The sequence below is a fragment of the Neltuma alba genome, unplaced genomic scaffold, assembly GCF_004799145.2.
Source record: "Neltuma alba isolate B1F8T4 unplaced genomic scaffold, ASM479914v2 tig00001187_pilon, whole genome shotgun sequence".
NCBI lineage: Eukaryota > Viridiplantae > Streptophyta > Magnoliopsida > Fabales > Fabaceae > Neltuma > Neltuma alba.
Genome location: NW_021632369.1, coordinates 35,953 through 44,633, shown reverse-complemented (window position 1 = coordinate 44,633; position 8,681 = coordinate 35,953). Strand labels below are relative to the sequence as shown.

The 8,681-nt window shown below is 32.2% G+C and overlaps 1 pseudogene; it reads right to left on the bottom strand.

The window, feature by feature from the left end:
* Positions 1 to 2,101: 2,101 nt before the first annotated feature.
* LOC114752690 (beta-galactosidase 15-like) lies at positions 2,102 to 6,311 on the bottom strand (annotated as a pseudogene).
* Positions 6,312 to 8,681: the final 2,370 nt, after the last annotated feature.

The window sequence follows — 8,681 nt, the reverse complement described above, 5'->3', positions numbered from 1 at the left end:
TATAGGATGGTGGTGGTATTATCAGAAGGGAATTGACGTTTGAACCAACTCTTTGCCTATGGGAGGTGATGTGGGCAGACCAAGCAGCAGTTAGGGCAGTTATTGGGAAGTCTGCATGGAATAGAATAAGGCAGTCTGCTCCACCAACGGAGGATTTATTGCTTTATGCCATAGCAGCTTCAGTGTTGCAGAGAAGGAAACTGGTTATTGAGAAATATAGCAACATGGATGAGATCATGAGGGAATGTAATGGCATGGCAGGACGCCTGGATGTTTGGAAACTGCTAGATGATGCACATAACTGGTGGTCACCCTTCATGATAAAATAGAGACAACATTCCGGTGACCACATTTAATTGATCATTTTTTTCAAGATGGAGGCGGGGTAGTAAGATGCGAAAAACTTGTGAGAAAACGACAGAGTTGGTCATTGAGAAGGGAGAATACACGTCAAGAACATCTTTGGGAAGGAAACAGGTGCGAGGAATTGTGTCGAGGACAAGATTTGAGGAAAACCTACTAGAACATACCACCAATAAGCATCATGCATATTTAACAAGAAGACTTAGCTGTGGTTGAAATACCCCAGAGTCCTAGTACAGTAATTTGTTTTTTCCCCCCTGTATTACAAAAAAATGGTTTACAATACTTTTTTAAAGATCTAATTTATTTATTTCAATTTGCCGGATCTCATCACTAGAATAAAAAAAAAGAAAAAAGCATGGCATATGATTTAACTTCGAGTGTTGTTGCTTCAACTAGCCCCCACATGTATATTGAGGGCTGATATACCTTATTGGTGGGCCAACAGGTATGGAAGTTAGATGTATGTGTTACTATTCTACTTTGATCCCTTTTTCCTTTTGTCTTTTTTTTTTTGAACTTTGTTTTTGGACATGTATTTGGGCTCGGTGGGTAGAAATTTTAATCATTATTCTGCTATATATAATGGTTGTGCCTAAACTTCTAATTACATTGCATATCATTTGAATCTTTCCAAATCACGGTTGGAGTAGCAAGTCTAAATGGGGACATGTGATGAGAGTTAATTGCATATCCTATGCTTCTTGAAGTGATTCTGCGCTACTCTGGAAGTAAATGTCACCTCAAATGAATATTTTCTTAAAATAAAATTTTATACTGGATAATGCAAACAATATGGAAAAGAGTATTAAAATTTGTTATTGAAAAGTTATAGTGATCAGGGTAGAATTTGATTTACTAAAACTATAATAATTAACTGTATTTCTAATGCTATTATGAAAACAAAAGAGAAAATCTTTAAATCATAGTGAAATATTTTTCTATGAAACATTAAATTATTAAAATAAATTTTCAATTCTCATTGTTATATTAAATATGACTTAAGTGCATTATAAATGAGTTGTGAAAATGCTTATTTCATTGTTAGGACTTTGTGATGCATACAACAAATGTAACTCCAGATTAGTGACAAATGACGCTTTAAATTTGTGACATTTGGTATTTCATAGCTTTTTGGTTTGTTTTTATCATAAAATTTTAACTGTATTTTATTTTATTCAACACAATGTGGGTTTGAATTCAATATGATATATGCATTGTATGTCAACCTATTTATTTACGATTAAAGGTTAAACATAGAAGCACATGTAATATTGACTAGGAATTAAAATAAAATAAAAATTTTGTTAAAATATTAAATCTTTAGCATCTAATAATTTAAATATTATTATTATTTGTGAGCTTTGATGCACAATTTACAAGTCAATTTTTAAGATTTATAAATCATGCATGTTAATTTAAGGAAGGCGCAATGTTTGATTAATGTTCCACCAAGAGTTACTACAAGTTGTGCTCGGATGAAGAAATTGATGAGATAGGAATTACAGGTTTGATGCCAAGCTTTCCGATAATCAGAAAAAGGAAAACTATAAATTTGTAGAACCAACTATCATTGTTATTTAAGGTAGACTCAATAAAGATTAGAATGTACGTAATCGATACTGAAAATTCAAATACCAAACTTCAAAGGAAAACGAAGAAGGAAACTTAAATAACAAACTAACCTAATAATTAGGAATATAAACCAAAAAACTAATTTTGATATGAAATTAAAAGTTTAACAAACTGCCTCCACCGCAAGTCTCTTGGATAGTTCCACAATTGGTTGACCCAAAGGTCTTCTCTGAGATTTCGATGGAACAAGTCTGCTTACCCACACAAGCCTGCATAATGTCAAGCAAGTTAAGATAAATTAGTTATTTGATCAATTAATGTATGAAAGAATGTGTATGTAAAATATAAAATATTTAACCCAAGCAAAGAATGTGTTGTCAAATTAAGAGATCAATTGCCTTCTCTATGATTGAAGAAGCATCATTGGTGCTTTCACATGTGCCTTTGTTAAAGGAACCACATGTGCCTTGAGGATCTCCAAAACTGGCAAATTTAATAGCAGAAATTGGACGACTCTGGCAAGATAGTTCCAATGTGTGGTTCTCATAGGCATTCCCACAAGCAGTTCCCACACTAATTGTTCGGAAATTCACATATGATGGATTTCCTCCCATCTCCTCCAACAAAACTAATGTGTTCTCACCATCTTTAAGGAATGATCGAGGAACATGATACCTGAAAACACATATTCATATATTGTTCAGATCAAATTTGTATGGTTTAGGAATCAAAACCCCTTCACTTTTGGAAAAAAAGAATCAAACTAACCATTTTTGTGTAGGCTTTCCACAGTTGTAAATGCATTTTGTGGAAGAGTATTCACCACGATAATCACAAGGATCATTACTGCAACCATCTTCTGCAGCCAAGTAGGCTGGCCAGTAACGACCGATATTATGACCATTAACCCAAGCAAACCCTTTTCCAAGCCCTTCTAAATCAACCACCACAGGGTCTTTTCCAAGAGGAGCTTTAAAAGTGGTCTACCAAATATTTAATTTAAAAAAATAAATGAGTCAGTTTGTATATTTCAATAATTGACTAACAAAATAATGTCATAATTTTTAAATTGCCAAGTACCTTGTACCAAGTGAAGCTTCTGTTTATGGGTAATTGGTCTGATGCCCATTTGGTGTTAGAACTAGACTCTTCGCTAAAGAACTTTTTATCCCAACCATCCAATCCAATTCTGTAGTGCCACTTGTGAGAAGATAAGTTCTTGATAATTGTCTCATCACCTTTTTTACCAACCACCTCAATTGGTCCAACAAGACCAGTGTGCCATGTGTCAAAGAACGATCCATAGTTCTGTTCAAATAAAAGACAGGTTATAATTTTAATTTGTTCAGTATATACAAATCTACATTAATTCATATGATGATATACCTGTAATCCAGTGGTGACACTAAGCAAACTAATCACATTCTTTCCTTTATTCAACTTGATCTTAAATTCAACTTCATCATCATAAAGAACACCATATTTAGCCCAATGGTTTCCTGCATATCCATCAAATTAACACAGGATGATGTTAACTAAACTAATCATAGTTTATGTATGAGCGAATGGAGTAATACAAAGCAACATTAGTTTTACCAATATGTTCTCCATTGAGATATGCATAAATTACTTGGCCACTTGCGTTGATTCTAAGAGACATATCATGGCTCCAAATAGGGTCATGCTTATCAAGATGAAGACTATCAAAACAGAAAGAAAATTAAAGATGATTAGGCCCTCGGAATGAGAATGATCAATGCTTAATTAAAACAACTGAAAAACAAGAGAAAGATTAGTGAATTGAGAATGATTTTACCTGGTGATGTACCAAAGGTAGTCACTGACATCACTAGTGACTTCCTTTTGATCAATGAGTTTGTTTGCAGAAGAATGAGATTTGCCTTTGAGAGCATCATGAATATTCTCAGGCCTCCACACCCACTTCAATGATTCTGGCTGCTTCTCAGCTTCGTTTGGCCAATGTTCATTCACAGAAATTTGAACATTAATCTAATTAATCGCAAAGAACAACATATGTTAGACTCTTTTTAATACAGAATTAGCTAGGGCTATACATAAAATTTATAGAAAAAGAATAGAATTCAGATGTTGTACAAAAATTAAAAAAAACCCCACCTTTGCTGTGTTATACTCTTCACTTTGACCATCAGGAAAAATGCTAACAGACCAAGCTGGAACTACATATTGCTTTCCATTGAATGTGACTGTTGCATCAGAAGTAGTGTTGCTGTTGCTCAAGAACACACTTGATGATCCATTTGTCGCATACACAGTGGCCTATAACATTTTCATCCTTATTAACCACCTCGAATTCCATGAACGTGAGTGTGTGTGTGTGTGTGTACTAAAATCAGTGACAATGGATAATTCTTCTTTCATTTATAGTTAGTTACCTTGACAGAATTACCAAGATCAGTTTCGTTGACATTGCCATAGACAAGGTTTTTCTCAATTGATTTCAAAACTTCGTGAAGTTTCTTAAGATGACCCCATTTTGGTTGAGCAATATTTCCTGCAAATAATTGAATGACATTATATCACATTTAAATTATGTTGAGCAAATATATACATAAAGAAGAAATCAAATTGATGAAGTTTTGATTGTATACCAAATTCATCGAGAGGAGCATCATAGTCATATGAGGTTGTAATATATGGACCACCAGCAGTTCTACCAAAGTTGGTTCCACCATGATACTGTAACCATAAAAAGATATTTCATCAATCAGTTATCAATTTTATTTTGATGCGTTTAAATATATATTTAATATGATTTACCATATAATAGTTTTGTAAGGTTCCTCCAGTTTGATAGAATCTGGCTACACCATAGGCAACATCTTCAGCTGTTCTATGAGGATCTTGCCCACCCCAACTTTTGAACCTTTAATAATCATAAAAATAATAATTATGCAAAATGATTTAATTAATGATTAATAAACAGAAATAAAACCTAAAATAAAGTGATTTGGGACTTACCATCCTACCCAATTTTCAGTCCAGATCTTAGGACTATTGGGATTATTAGGTGTGAACTTGTCACAATAATAACCGTTACATGTATTTATCTGGTAAATTGAAACAATCAAAAGTATTATAATTAGAAAATGATAAATAGTTTTAAATTTTGAAAGCGACATTTAATTAACTAATTTTACCATGGGTTGAGGAGCATCACTTTGTTGGCACATAATCCATGGGACTCCAATATTATAAGACTCCGCCATCGAAGCACACCAATCTATGTACACCTTTCCAGCATCTCCATAAGGATTCATAACATTCCCATACTCATTCTCGATCTATTAATTGGAGAAAAAAATAAATAATTAATAAATTAATTTGGTCCAATGATAATTGTGTAATTTTTTTAAACAGATCAATTCATGAACTATTATATAAATACCTGGGCAATAATTATGGGGCCGCCTTGAGAAGCAAGAAGTTTCTCTTCAGTGATCTTATTTATGATCAATGTAGTGAAATTTTGCATCTCATTCTGTAAAACCAAATAAAAAAAGCATAAACAAAATATACTATATAAGGTATAGAAAAATAATTTATTGAAATAATCATCCAACCATGAACACATTATTTGCTGTCCTCATCTCAATGCCAGGCAAATTATGCAACCACACAGGGAAACCCCTAAGAAAATAAAACAGTGAAGAATTAAGAATAATGCCGTATATCAAAACTACAAATTAAAAAAAAAATTACTACTTGTATAATTAAACATACCCATAGTTCCATTCAGCACAAACATAAGGTCCAATCCGAAGAATAGCATAAAGGCCAGCCTCATGAACGGTCTTTAGAAATCTGACAAGATCATTATTCCCAGAAAAATCATATTGACGACGAACTGGTTCATGAGCATTCCAAAATACGTAAGTCTCTATCGTGTTCAGCCCCCCTTCTTTTGCTTTTTGGATCAAATCAGGCCACATCTACATAATCAGCAAACTCATCATTACAAGCAATAATCATACTTGGACGAGTATGTGCATTAAATCAGAAAAAATTAAAGAAACAGATTTTCAGATATGTTGCTTTGAACTTTACGTTTTGAAACGTTTCATAAACAAAACCGTACGTTCCAGAATATAGTTCAGAACAGGCCTAACAAGTAACAACAAAGAAGCTGCAAAACTGAGTAGAATTATGAGCATAGAAGAAGCATAGATAATTACTTGTGGTGTGCTTCTGGGATAATGAATTGAACCAGAAATAAGAATTCGACGTTGGCCATCGATGATGATGGCTCTTCCATCATGAGAGACATTAACAGCAATAGCGACCAGAAAGAGACTCAACAGCGAAAGACAAAACAAAATTTTCTGAGAAGCCATATTAGAATTGAGAGTGAGAGAAAGAAGAGAAGGTGGTAGAGTATATATGGAATTCAAAGGAGGCTCAAGACTACTTTATATAGAAAAAAGAAACGTCAGATTATCGTGGATGTTGGGTGTATATCTTCAAAATTTGTTTTTTCAGACGATAAAAATAGATAGATTCTAGTTTATCATTACCTTAACCTTATAATATTTTCATTAAGCTGGATTATGATATGATGTTAACAATTTTTTTGCCAAAATTTAATTAACAGAATCATTAGAGAATCTTGATTAATAAAAATCTTTTGTTTTTAAATTATAAATAAAAATAATTTTTTATTATATCTGATGGGTATCTTTAATTTTTTTATTATTTTTTAAAAAAATATTGAGTAATTGAAAAATATTAAATATTTGGATGGTGAATGTTATATATGATTTGCTTACGTTTGAGGATAACGTAAGTCTGCCAAAAAAAGGTGTGATATTGGGGATCAGAAAAATTTATTTCTTGTATATTTTAGGAAAAATAATTAAAAAAAATCCATGCCAAACTTGTCATTTTAAGGCAAAACATAATTACATTAAAAAATTATTAATTAAATTATTACTAGCTAACTAGTTGAGGTAAAATAAATAACAGTAACAACAACAATAATGGCAGAAGAGCTTAGCTAGTACTGGTCCTAAATATAATACCTCATTAGTAATTTACAAATAAGATTTTATATTTAAGACTGAAGATAGTATACTAGAGGTACAAATGAAGACTTTTTTCTTTGGTGAAATTACAACTAGGTCCCAAAGAAGAGATTTAATTATCGTAAAGTCTATTGACAACTAAAGAGCATGCAATCAAGTTTCAGTATAGAAAATGACAACTGATCTATACTGCTTACTAATTATTGAAACTTTTTAGTAATTAAATTCTTTTCTTTGGACTTCATGGTAATTCTCTCTTTTTCTTTTTAGAAATTATGAATTCCTTTCCTGTGGGGGAATAAAAAACAAAAAACTAACTCGGAAAACTAAAAAAAAATTTAGGAAAAAAACTCTCCGCCTCTTTTACTTTCCTTCACTTCCTTATCTCCATTGTTAGATCAACTTTAAATAATTGAGATTTAATATCTTATAAAAATATTATTATAACATCAATAACAATATATGTGTGTGTATAGGTATAAATTTACTACGCTTGGTTCTCAGACTTTCATGAGACGAAGACGAAGACCACCTCACATTTTCTCCCCACAAATCCTTCCATGCCATCAATATAATATAAAAATGCCGTTAGAAAATTTTTAAATCATTTAAAAATATGATTTTCTGTGAAACATAAATTATTATAATAATTCTTGCTTTCGCCTTTAAATCTTGATAATGATCTTCTAAATTATGGGTCGTTCTTTGATACATGGTACAACATTTTTTGTTGAACCTGTTGAGGTGGTTGGTAAAAAAGATGATGAGACAGTCAATGAGGACTTGTCTTCTCACAAGTGGCACTATAAAATTGGACTGGATGGTTGGAATAAAAAGTTCTTTAGTGAAAAATCTAGTTCTAACATCAAATGGGCATCTAACCAATTACTCCCAAATAAAAGCTTCACTTGGTACAAGGTATACTTGGCAATTGGCAAATTATATTTTCCTTCGTTAGTCCAATAATTAAAATGTAGATAATTGATTTATTCACGTTTGAAATTAAATGTATTTTAGACCACATTCAAAGCTCCTATTTGAAAAGACCCTGTGGCAGTTGATTTGGAAGGACTAGGTAAAAGATTTGCTCGTGTTAATGGTCATAATATAGGCGGTTATGGGTCTGCCCACTTGGCTGCAGAAGATGATTGCAGTATTGATCACTGTAATTATCATGGTAAATATTCGTTCACAAAATGTATTTACAACTACGGAATTTCTATACAAAAATGGTTGGTCTGATTTTTGTTCTTTTCAAAATTAAGCGAAGGATCTGGATTCTTAACATTCAAATTTGATCTGAAGGATATATTAAATATGTTTTTTCAGGTATCATGTTCCACGATCATTCCTTAAAGATGGTGAAAACACATTGGTTTTGTTGGAGGAGATGGAAGAAAATCCATCATATGTGAATTTCGGAACAGTTAGTGCGAGAGCTGCTTGTGGGAATACTTATAAGAACCTCACATTGGAACTATCTTGCCAGAGCAGTTCAATTTCTGCCATTAGATTTGCCAATTTTGGAGATCCTCAAGGCATATATGAAAGCACCAACGATACTTCAATTATAGAGAAGGCAATTAATCTCTTAATTTAAAACAATATATTATTTGCTTGGGTTAAATATTTTATATTTTACGTATACATTCATTCATACATTAATTGATCAAATAAACTAAT